At 47.7% G+C, this 12,235-nt stretch overlaps 1 protein-coding gene across 10 annotated transcripts in view; it reads left to right on the top strand.

Annotated features, from left to right (window-relative positions):
- The window catches only part of GSE1 (Gse1 coiled-coil protein), a 439,018-nt gene that overhangs the window by 363,252 nt on the left and 63,531 nt on the right, over positions 1-12,235 (top strand). The window contains exon 1 of one of the 10 annotated variants that reach the window (XM_083513484.1): positions 7,398-7,504. The exons of 8 other annotated variants lie outside the window; for them this stretch is intronic. The gene's annotated coding sequence lies outside the window, so the exon portion shown is untranslated. Of the gene's footprint in view, positions 1-7,397; positions 7,505-12,186; positions 12,208-12,235 lie in introns of those variants that run through there. One more of the 10 variants, XM_083513475.1, reaches the window with a different exon arrangement.

Here is a 12,235-nt window from a genome sequence, read left to right as displayed (position 1 = left end):
GGGAGAGAGCAAGCCGCTCTCCCAATCACATTTGGTAATAAATTATTAGTTCCGCTGCTTTCGCTCCCATAAGCTCAAAATAGCTGCCTTTTTTGAGCAGCCGGCAGCCGGCGCGGGCTGAGTTCAATGGCAGCGAGCTCCTGAAGGGTGCTTGACTATCATTATGGCCCTTTCAAGGTGCCTGCGCACTGCCGAGCCAGCCAGGAGTTTAACTGACGCTGCTGAACCTGCACACGCTCTACGTCTCCTGGCAACCTTTCCCGGGTGCCAGGTGGAGCCTGCCTGTAGGGGCTCTGGCGATTTCTACCAAGTGAGCTGGCCTTGCTGGTGTAAGGGCAAGGAAGGGAGAGGAGCTCCCATCCGCCTTTCCCTCCCTCCCTCCCTCTCTCCCTCCCTGCATCCCCTGATTTATGGGCTGCTTCTCCCTCTACTCGCAGCACGCTTACCTTGCTGCTCTTTGCGAGAGACTATAAATCTCCCTGCACACCTGCTGCCGCTGCCAGGTAATTGGTGTATCCTTCAGATGCCAGGGCTCCAGAGAGCCTGACCTGCCATATTTTATGAAGCAGGGCAGGGGGGAGGCAGAAGAGAGGTTTAGGTTAGCGCTGGGCTTGGCATGAATTCAGGACGCCAGGTGGCACAGACCTTCTCCCAGTACTATATTTGAAAACAGAATCTGGGGAAGGAGTTGAAGCCTTGGTTTTAAGCTATCCTTCCAGACCAGAAGCCCTATATTCCAAACTTCAGGAGATGACTGTCCTTAGAGGGGTGGCAAGTGAACTCTGTGCATGTTTTGATGGCCTTTTTGTACTTTTATGTTTCCTGGCACTTGAAACTGCTTCCTAGGCCAGGTTTTACTTCAGCTTAAGCCTTGTTCACTTCTTATTCTCCTAAATCTTCCTGAGCTATTTATCTGTCTATCTATATACACATATTTCTCCCTCCTACCCTTTTAAAAATAAGAAATAGTAACCCAGTCTGTTTAAGGGGTGTCAAGGCCAAGCAAGATGTACACATTGTTAGTCTCCCCCCACCCCAAGTAAATTCAGGATATGTCTTGACTGGGACTGTGGCATGGGGAGGAGAGGTGGGGGCTTTAATATTTTTACCCTCACCCCACAGCATTCTAAAACAGGGACCAACAAGGAACTTTCTATCCCAATGCTAATAGCAGACACAGGACCTCTGATCTAGTTTGGGATTGCAGCTGTGGGGGCAAAGGGTTAAATCCCCCCATACCAGTCTTCCAATACAGATTCTGTCCCCTGCCCCCCAGTTTTCAATTTATTTTTGCAAACCATTCATTTAGCTATTACTTGTGTGAAATGGTATTGCACTTAGTTTCGTCCTTGGTGCTGTTGAGGCCTAAAAGCTGGTCAAGGTTGAAAAGCAGAGTTGTTTGCAAAGAGCCAGAAAAGACCTTCAGTTTTGGTTGGGCTTGGTAGCCAACTGTTGCTTCTGGAAGCCAATCAAGTCTGGCTTTCTCCCTTGCTCTCCCTACCCTGCGACGTGAAGGGGTTTTTTTTTGGGGGGGGGGGATAACACAGGGAGGAGTTGATGTGAGAGTACTCCTCTCCTCCACATCACAACCTGAATGAGGAGGTTTGTAACAGTGCTTGTGGGCCCCTGGCGCTGGTGTGGCTGCCTGCCTGCCTGCATTCCATGTGGAGGAGCTGCCCCGGTGAGGTTCTGCTTGTCTAGAGCACAGGCCCAGGCCCAGCTTATGTAGTGTGTGGTCCCTATGCTAATTGTCCCAGTATGAAACTTGAAAGCAACTCTACTATTGGTGAATTGGGAGCACAGTTCCTATAGTTGGATTCTCTAGACCCAGGAGCTTACGAAACTCTGGTGCATGAGCTTCATTCAGGCGGTCCACAGCCTGTCTGTAAAAATACAGTTAAAAACCATGCACCTAGCACAGTGCTTTACAGTTGTTACTACAAGCAGGAAAAATTATTAAGAGTTCCACCAAGACCTTCATCAATATTTTAAATGATCCTTGAGGAAAAAAGTTTGAGAACCACTGCTCTATTGCTTCCTTGCAGGCTCCTTCCTGATCCAGAAGCAATTGACAGACAGACAGACAGACAGACAGACAGATGTTCCAAAATGGGAGCATCGCTATTTTCCATTCTGAGAACAGGACCAAAAACAGAGGAGAGAGTCCCCATTCTGTGCCTGAAATTTACTTTTAAAAAATCCATTCACTCTGTTGTGTACTGCTTGAATGGCATCACGTCTAGCTTGGCTCAGAGACTCACAGCCTAGAGTGGGCCTCTTCTATGATGGATAGAAGAATAAAAGAGTCACCTGGTTCTTCAGAGCAGCTGGCTCCTTGGGTACCAGGATGCCTGCCTTGGTGGGTGAGCAGAGCAACAGCTGGCCGGTTGCTGCCTCCTAGTGGCTGCTACAGTGAATGCAGCTTCTCTGACCCATGAGTACATCCTGGGTGGGTGGGGGATGTTGTTAGTGCTCAGCTCTTTGGAGCCCTTCAAAACAATTCAAACAAAAGCACTTGAAACCAACAGAGAACAAGCAACTGTGACATTTGGAGCATTTGGCTAGGGCCAGAAGGCCACAGAGACTTCGGTCTCTGCTTCCATGCATTAGTCTCTCTGGATGAATTGATGTAAACCAGGATTGAGCATGTGTGCCTTAAACAGAGACCTGGTTGTTCCAGATGACTCCAACCAGTAAGCCAAGCCACATGCAGCAAAATACAGAGGTTTTGCTCACTACAAACCTCTGGTGTTTGGGGGAGGGGCAAACCATGTCTGGCACTTGCCTTGATACTTGACTTGTGAGCTTTCCGGAGGCATCTGGCTAGCGATCTTGAGAAACAGGAGGCCAGAGTAGGCAGATCTTTGGGCTAATCCAGCAAGGACTCTTAGGTAAGCTGAACTAAGGGGGCGGGGGTGACTCTTCCCAGGCACAAATAGCACAACCAGTGATTTACACAGACATGTTATGTCTCTTTGATATCTCTCCACTCAGTGACCGGCAGCTGAATGTGAGAACTGCCTCCAGTATGAGAAGCAGTTTGATGTTTTCAGTGAAACTTTTGCATGTGCCAATAGCAGCTCTATGCCCTGTAGCCAGTGAGCAATAAACATGGAGTCTGTATCTGGACACCTGTTGAGCCTCTGTAGCAGGAAGCTTTATTGGGACCCAGGGGAAGGGTGGTAACTCAGTGGCAGAGCACCTCCTTTACATTCAGGTTGCCCCAGGTTCAATCCCCAGCATCTCCAGATAGGGCTGGGAGAGACTCCTGTGTGAAACCCTGGAGAGTTTCTGCCAGTTAGTGTACAGTCAATGCTGAACTGGTTAGAGTAGTAGCTGGGCAAGGTATAACACAGTTTCCTATTTTCCTCATATTGTTTTGCCATAGGTCAGTGACAGAGCACCTGCCTTACATGCAGAAGGTTCCTGGTTCAACTCCTAGTGTCTCCCAGTAGGGCAGGGAACATCCAATCTAAAACCATGGAGAGCCACTGCAAGTCAGTGCAGACAATACTGAACCAGGTGGACTAATGGCAGCTTCCTGTGTTCCCCTCCTCCCTACCCCCTGCAAGAAAGCACATACATTCTTACTTCCCTCTAGGAATTCTCTGCTTCTTCCATGTCCTCCTGAGGCAGTGGAAACGCCTCTCCTTGTGCTGCTTTGATCCCACCTTCTTCACCGGCAGACCTGTGCTCCACTGCCCTGCATATGAGTTCAGCCTAAGCAGTTCTTCAGAGCCAAGGGGATTTGGGTATAATATGCACGTTTCAGTCGTCCTTTGTCCTCGCCTGCTGCTTGCCTGTCTTGGTTTATTTCCAAACCCCCTTCCAAACGCACATGCAACCCACCCACCAGCTTACTCGGCAGGCAGACAGGTTCTGCTTTTGCTGCTCTGGGCAGCTCCCCCTTGCCAGAAGCCCGCCAGCATCATCAGCAACAGATGGGGAGAGGATGGCAGGTTCCCAGCTCTCGGTTTCCCGCCGAGGGCAAAGATACGGGGCGTGTGTGGCGCCTGCCTCAGCAGCAGTGCCAGGCAAGTGCTGACAAACACGCTTGGGGCTCCTCAAAGGCCCGGCTGTCGGGTGGGGGGGGGATGTCTTGGAGTAGAACACACCTGCGCCAGGCACAGCAATGCCAAGGGAGCTAACTGCCTGTCGGGCGCTGCCAGTGGCATAGAGAGGGCCTCCAGGAACGAGATGATGCCCTGAAGCAGAGGAGCTGTAAGAGGAAGGTTTTCTCATTCATGCGTCTGCAGCCTGCAATAATCCTGTTTGCATCTTTAGACGCTTGAGACAAGATCCCAGGAGCTGTTCAAGTCTATGAGAATTCTGGGACCTACAGCTCTCAGACAGCTTATGGGGCTTGTATAGGAGTCCATTGTAGTATAGTGTACTCTGCCTTGGGTATTTTTCATGAATTGGTAAGGTGATGAACACCTGGCTTCCCCCCTTGACTCCCTCATATCCAGCACCTTAGGGGCACAGGAATGGAGCTTGAGGTTGTGTTTCATACCAAGAGGTTTCCCCTATCTCTGTCTCTCTCTGTCTCTATCTCTGTCTCTCTCTCTCTGTCTGTCACACACACATTATCTTACACTCCGTATTCAATACAGTATGCCTGAAGAAGCAACCCCACTTGCCCCTTCCTTGGCAAAAGGCAACGTCTCTCCAAGAGAACTTCACACTGTTTTGACAGACCTTGTAAATGAGTTCACTGACACTGGAGTCCGTTGTGGTCCTTTCCTACCACCTGCACTCTGCCCTGTATAAAAGGGCAAGCCACTTTTGTGCATAAGACAGGCCAAGGCAATGGCAGAAAATAGAATGTCAGACCTCAGAGTCCTGACTTAAGGACTCTCTGCCCTGCTCCTGATTGAGAGTGAACCTGTAAGATCTTCCAATCTGCGATACAGCTTCTGAGATACAGCATATCTTGGTCAAAGTGCCTGCCACAAGTATACCTTGTTGCTGAGGTCCTTTACTTTTCCTAGCAGGAAGCTATTATCCTACATCTTAGTGATGGTTGTGGTGAGATACGCATACTGCTACCATGTGTGTGTGTGCGCACGCGCGCACTTGTAGGCACTGATCTTTCTTGAAAATCCATTCACTTCATAATTTTTCCTTCAGTGGTGCATATATTTCTTGCTTCATCTCTCCTGCTTATTTGTTGTAGGGAACAATCAGCTTTCTGTAGCTTAAATATTTGTGTAAGTTACTTTGTCGTTTACATGTTTTTGTAAGTCACTTTGAGACTTCTTTGCAAAAAGTGATGAACAAAGCCAATAAACAAATCAACTTCACTGGATTAATACCAAATTACAGTTGCATCACTCTTCCAGTGTGTGCGCATGCGCACACACACACATGCTTCTGCTTAATTGGTTTTGAAAACCTGCCTTGAAGGAAAGTTCTGTTTAACTAGCAGGCTCCTGGGTTTGGGCAATCACTTAGTCTCTTCCTTGCTCTGTAGGACGTCCACAGACCTGGGTTTAAATTCCCATTCAGGGCTCCTCCAGATGACCTGTTTATTAAACATTCATCCTATTTTGCTTGCACAAAACTTACATGGAAGTTAAATCATATTCAGTATTCGTTGAATGTTCATTCTGATTTGTTTGCTGGGCAGTTATACCACAACAGACATTCATGGGGGGGGGGCTGTAATTGTTCAGAATACCAGTTGCTGGAAACCCCAGGAGAGGAGGGTGCTCTTATGCTCAAATCCTGCTTGCAAGTTTCCCGGAGGCAACTGGTTGAGCACTGAGAGAACAGGATGCTGGACTAAATGGGCCATTGTTCTTACTTCTTGCAGAGTGTTTACACATCTTCTCATCAATCATTTGTTCATCTTGCACTTCCCAGTGCATTTCCCCATCACTTTCCTAACCCACAAAAGTCCATGTGTCGGGCTAGAGCAGTGGTGGGAAAACGGTAGCACTCCAGATGTTGCGGGACTACAAATCCCATCATCCCTGACTATTGGCCATGTTGGCTGGAGTGTGTGTGGAGGCCCACAGAAGTTCCCCATCCCTTCCCTAGTGCCACGGAGAGCTTTATTCCACTTTTAAATGAACCTACATTTCCAGTATGTGCTTGAATCTCTCCTGACAAGAGGCACCCTTAGCCATGAAACTCAAATGCGTGACCTTAGGCTAAGAGGTGATGCCTGGCCTCAGTCAGCTCCCAGAATGATGACAGTAGTGATGATGACTTACACTTGTAAGTCACTTTTTTCACAAGGTAAACTCAAAGTGACTTGCAGAAGCAAGCACTGAAAACAAAGATAAAAACAACCTATAATGGTCACCTATAATATGTATGAAAAAGATGGTTCTTGTGAGTTTAATATGACAGTGTAAGGGTAGAGGAGAGCTTTTGTAGGCTATCTTGAGCTCCTTAAAAGGAATAGTAGGATTTAGGTGTAACTTGTGATGAAGATTTTTTAGAAGGCATTTTTCAGATGGAGGTTTTTAGCTGCAGGGCTTCTGTGACAAACCTGTGGCAAACATTTACCGGCAATTTAATATAGTTTCTTTTGGAGGGGGTAAGACGCCCTGTGAGTCTGCTGCTAGACCCTAAAAGACATGGATTTATAACTTCAGTAAATAAATGGCTGGCTTGGCTAGCTGAAATCATGGCTCTGGAAGGGCTCAGATACCTCTGGAGTTGACAAGTGCACAAAGCGGCAAAAAGAAATCCTGTTTGGGTTGTGTTCAGGGTATAGGCAGAGAAGAACATAGAGGGGTCACAAAGGATTGCTACCTGGGAAGGGACTATGGCTGAGGGCTTTGTGGCCAGAAGATCCCGGGTCCAGACCCTTTGTATCTCAAGTTAAAAGGATCAGGTACAGGTGGTGGGGGACACTTCGCTCTGCCAGAGAGCTTGAAAAGCTGTGACCAGCTGGAGAACAAGACAGTCCTGGCTTAGCTATGCGAATAGGCTGATATAAGGCAGCTTCCTGCAATCCTATATGTGTTTCATTTAGAGGTCTTGCTGGGCGCTGTGTAAATTCACCAGAATGGCAAGGTGATGACAGAGGGCTGTCACCTCTTTCTGTTCTGTGCCTCTACAAAGTGTCAGGTGGAAGTTGTTTTCTCAGAAGTGCACTTCAGCACTGTGGAGAAGTTCATCTGTTGGATTTCTGCCTGCTGTGCAGCTGCTCAGGGCCCAGGAAACCTTCCAGAAAATGGAGAGAGAGAGAGGAGGCCAGCATTGTCTAACTGCTGCAGAGAAGGTCAGCCATTTTTTATTTTTTTCTTCCCAGGACTGTCAGCACAGGAAAGAACAGGAGTGGGTGGGAGGGGTGAAATTATCTGGCACCCCAGGGTGTGTCTTGCAGCATCAGCAGGTGGTTTTTGGCAGGGGACACAAGCAGGAAATCCCGCCCTCTTCTGTGTGGGCGGCCTCTGCCGAAGGAGAGAGTGAGAGAGAGGTGCCGGAGAATGATTCTGATTCCATTGGTTGTGAGGGGAAATTCTGGGCTGCTGCTTGCCTTTTGAAGGTGAGTTTGAATGGAGAGTCCTCTTTTGATTTTGCCAGGTGCCTCCCCCCACTCTCTTCTTTGGGAGCCCAGAGGCTTCATTTTCATTTTTGCAAAACATCTAGCCTCCACCACAAATAAAACATGCTCAGGAAACAGCGCTGTTCCCACACAGTGCTTGAGCGTGTTTTAAGAAAGGCAGTGGTCAGCGTCTTAAGAGGGGGGGGCACACTCTTTATATCAGGGTGGGCAGAAGGTAGATTGGAACCTCTCTTGGTGACTCACAGCAAAGCTTTCTGACTTCCAAATAATTTTGACAACAAATCAACTTTTTCCACCTAAATTAAGCTGCCGAAATGTAGAAAGCCATCCAGGAGCAGACGTTGGTGTGAAGGGAAATGTGAACTGGGTTCAGTTCTAGTACTGAAAACACATTGCTAGGCTCAGGACTGCTCAGGGGGTCTTTATTTCTAACTGTATGTATTTAGCACCCAGCTCTGGTTGATAGATTGAGAAGCAGGGTGTCTAGTAAAAGACAGCAGCGATCCAACAACCCTAAACTTACCTACTCCTGTTGCACTTGTACAGAAGTCACCTTCCATGATTGAACACTGCCTGGTACTGAAATTAGAATTTAGGGCCTGGCTGAAACCCTGTGTTAGGGGTGGACTGGGGAGATAGGCAATGTCCTGTAAATATTGTTTGCTAGAACCGTTTACAAGTGTAGCTGGGATGCGGGTGGCGCTGTGATCTAAACCACTGAGGCTCTTGGGCTTGGCAATCGGAAGGTCAGCAGTTTGAATATGCACGATGGAGTGAGCTCCCGTTGCTCTGTTCCAGGTTCTGCCAACCTAGCAATTCAAAAGCACACCAGTGCAAGTAGATAACTAGGTACAGATGTAGCAGGAAAGCAAGCGGCGTTTCCATGCGCTCTGGTTTCCGTCACAGTGTTCCATTGCACCAGAAGCAGTTTGGTCATGCTGGCCACATGACCCATAAAACTGTTTGTGGACAAACTCTGGCTCCTTCGGCCTGAAGCGAGGTGAGCACCACACCCCATAGTCATCTTTGACTGGACTTAACCATCCAGGGGTCCTTTACCTTTAACCTTTACAAGTCTAGCAATCCTTTCCATTTTGCTAGGCTGCATTTATTGGGGGGGGGTGTAGGGCAGTTTGGTGAGAAACCTTATATAACCAGGGGAATCTTGGGGTTTGATCTGAAGTGAGAAGGGTGTGATTGCTTCAGGAGCCCCCCTGAGTCAGTTTGGGTCAGTCTCAACAAGCTCTGAAAATGTTTTTGAAATAATAATCTAGGCATACTGAGAAGCCCTGCCAAAACAAAGAGCTCTCAGACTTGGACAGAAAAACACCTGTGTGTGTGTTTTGCTGTGTATGTTAGAGAAGGAAAGTTGAGGGCGGGGTGTGGTTTTCCTGGAAATGCATCTGTTTGCATGTCAGTTGCGGACAGTTTAATGAAGAGACTGCATCTGTTGGGACAGAAAAACAAAGGACAGGAGAAGATGTTAAACCTAATTGGCTCATGAGAGAGAACCGTGGAGTACCTCTTAGGGCACCTCCAGAGAGCAGACTAAGACACAGTGCTAAAACCCCTTGCTAGCCCCACAGTCATCAACATTTGTAGGGTGCAAACTGCTCAGCAGGCATTGTGGACTGCAGATATTGGATGTGTTTTTGGTACCATGCCCGTCTCTTCCTTTCAGAATCATTCCCCAGGTGGAACTTTGCATAGGAAGAAAGAATCACTGGAGCAGAATAACCAAAGAGGTGTCAAAAATAAGATTGTTTAACTCTTAGGAGATATCCGTATGTGTAAGGTGGATGGCTGCATTTGCCTTAATTGTGTTTGGGTGGAGGGAATAGCACACTTGGAAGTAGAACCAAAGTCCAATGTGGGGGTGGGCAGGAACCCAAAGGTAGATGGAACCTTCCTTCCCTTGCAAGTTGAGACCTGGGTGAACGCAGAGCCCCCTAACCCAGCACTTTTCCCCTCTCTCACCCCCATTGAATTTGGCAGGGTGACCTGCCACCTTATCCCACCCCGATTTGAGAAGAGATGTGCATATGGCTTTCGGGTTTGTTTGTTTTCTTGTTTCTTGCATTTCTTACCCACCTCTCACTTGTAATATCCAAGGACAGCATGCATAGATACATAAAATATAAATACATTGAAATAAATAAATAAAATACAACTTCAAAATTAATGAATATTCATCAAACCATAAAACCACCACAATAAAAGTATGGAGCAGATACAGTTTGTAATGAGAAATCCTTATGACGAGCCACACACCATGGACCTCTGAGGACCACATATAATTGCCTCTGAATACATGTTGGTGGGAATGACAAGTGGGGAGAGTTTCTGTGGCAGTCAGATCCTGTGTCTGGGCATTCCATTTAGGGCATGTGGTTGGCGGTTGTGAGAACAGGATGCTGCACTACTAGATGGCCCTTTGGCCTGAGCCAGCAGGACTCTGCTTATGCTCTTAAGCAGTGCCTTGCCTGCTGATTGCCTTACCCAAACTAGCAGAGGAGATGCTCCTTCACATGTGCCCATCTGTTGCTGCTGCAGTCTGCACACTTACTTTTTTTATTTAACAAGATCTTGCACAATTGGCCGCATGAATCTCTGAATGCTGTGCTGCTGTTTCGTGAGTGGTTTGGGCTGGGCTTCCCCAAGCCCAATAGCGTTGTTTTTTAAAATGAACATAAATAAAGGAATATGAGGAACACTGTCTTAGTACGTCACAAGTTGTGCAGGCCTGTTTGAAGTGAGAAATCAGCTAGGCTGAGCAATCCACGGCTTGTCCCCTTCCCGTTTGGCAAAGCTGCCTCCTGCCCAGCCAGCTACAGCTGCCTTTTGACCTGCAGGAGCATCTGGGAGTCACAAGGGAAGGTTTTGGCTGTCACTTCTGATGCCCCTCGCAGATGGCTGGAGGGCAGTCCAGGTCAAAGCCTCCATCCTGGACTGTAACCAGACACTCAGGCATGACTTCCAGGTCTCTCGGAAGACAGACCTGGAAGGCAGAAAGGAAAGATGCCTCCCATCAGTCCAATGTCTGGTAAATCTAAAAAATATTTATTGCTTTAAAACTCACAAGGCTGTATATATATTTTATCTTAGTGTATGTCACTACTTAACTAAAGCCATGAGGCAGCTGCTTTGCTGGCACTTTGGAGTGGTAGGGGTGGCGGCAGTGGCTATGTCCTTGCCAGCTCTATACTTGCAGCTCCCAGTGATCGGGAACACAATGCAAGTGTGAACTGTTTGGGGGTGAATTTAGACAATCCTGCCTGTGGTAGGGTTGTGGGATTTGCTGGCTTTGGGGTCTCTGGAGGTCTGGTGGTTTAAGATACTATGAATGCATTGCATTTCTATTTGAATTTGTAGCTTATTTGAATTATTATTATTACCATCAATATTTATTATTCTAGTTGTTGAAGAGTTCTGTGTAACTCAGAAGCTTGTGCACCAAGCACCATGAAAGAAGCAATGTTGTATCTCTCTTGTACTGAGTCCAAGGCGCCTATACATTTTTAAAGAATTATATCTAGGTGGAGTCTGTGGCACCTTTTACTCCTACATCAAGCTCGGGTGTGATGGGAGTCCTGTTTCTGTATGGTTCCTGCCTCCCTTTCAGGATGGATAAACTCTGTGATGCTTTGCTGAGAAGTGTCTGTCCCATATTCTGTTGTATGAAGCAAGGGGGGGGGGAGCCATACTGGCCACATCCTTCTGCCTGAGAGGACAGGATTAGCTCCAAAAGCCCATAACTACCAGGACCATCTCAACTCCTGTTATGCTTAAAACGTGGATTTTCCACGGGCAAGCCAAACTAAACTCCTATTGGCCCAACCCTGCTTTGGTTAGACACTCTTCCAGTGATAAACCAGCCATAATATCCTAATGCAAATGAATCCCAAGGTAGAACTCTGATTATTTCTGGAAAGTGTGAAGCAGAATATGAAAGAAAGTACCTCTGAGGATGTGCAGAGTGCTTTTTCTCTGCCCATTAAGTAATCCTTGCTCCTCTGTGCTGAGGATTTGTTGTGTTCAGAACTTGCAGGTGGGTGAGTGTTAGGCTCCATCTCTACCCTCTCTCTCTTTTTATGAATTATTCACTGCCTTGGGATCATAGTTGTAAAACGGCTGCGTCTCTATAAAACACACACTCCTCCTCGCTCTCGCTCTCTTTAAAAAGCTTTGCCTAACTCTCAGTCCCCACAGCCTCAGCTGATCTCCATGCATTCTTCCTGGGTGGCTTAATTGAATGGGCATGATTCGATTAGCCCACAGAGCACTCTCACCACACTGCCTTTTTGGAGGTGGGTGTCTCTCTGGCAGATTAATTGAATTCTGTTCCTTGAGAGGGGCTGGGCTTGTGCGTGCTGGATCAGAGGAAGGGAGGGAAGGAGGGGGAGCTAGCCCTGCAGCCTCAAGCAGCTAAGTGCTGTTCCTGCTTGAGATAACGCTGCAGGGGAAAGAGCTTCTGTTATTTGGTTGAGAGGGTGGGGGAGAAAGAAGGCCAGGCTAGCAGCAGAAAGAATGGAAATTGGCAGGCTGGCGTTCAAACAGCAGGGAAGGCCTCCCACAAAGCTGGTCCTTGGCTGATGGAAAGGATGTGCAACAGGGAAGAGGCGGGGGCAGGGAGAGGGGTGGTGTTCTGCTGGTCCCAGAGAACAAGTGAGAGCAAAAACTAGGTAAGTGGATGCCTTTTATTAGAATCAG

Source organism: Podarcis liolepis (genome assembly GCF_965112155.1).
Source record: "Podarcis liolepis genome assembly, chromosome: 7".
Classification (NCBI taxonomy): Eukaryota; Metazoa; Chordata; class Lepidosauria; order Squamata; family Lacertidae; genus Podarcis; species Podarcis liolepis.
The sequence above is the reverse complement of the archived record's forward strand: the minus strand, read 5'-3'. Positions and strand labels throughout refer to the sequence as shown.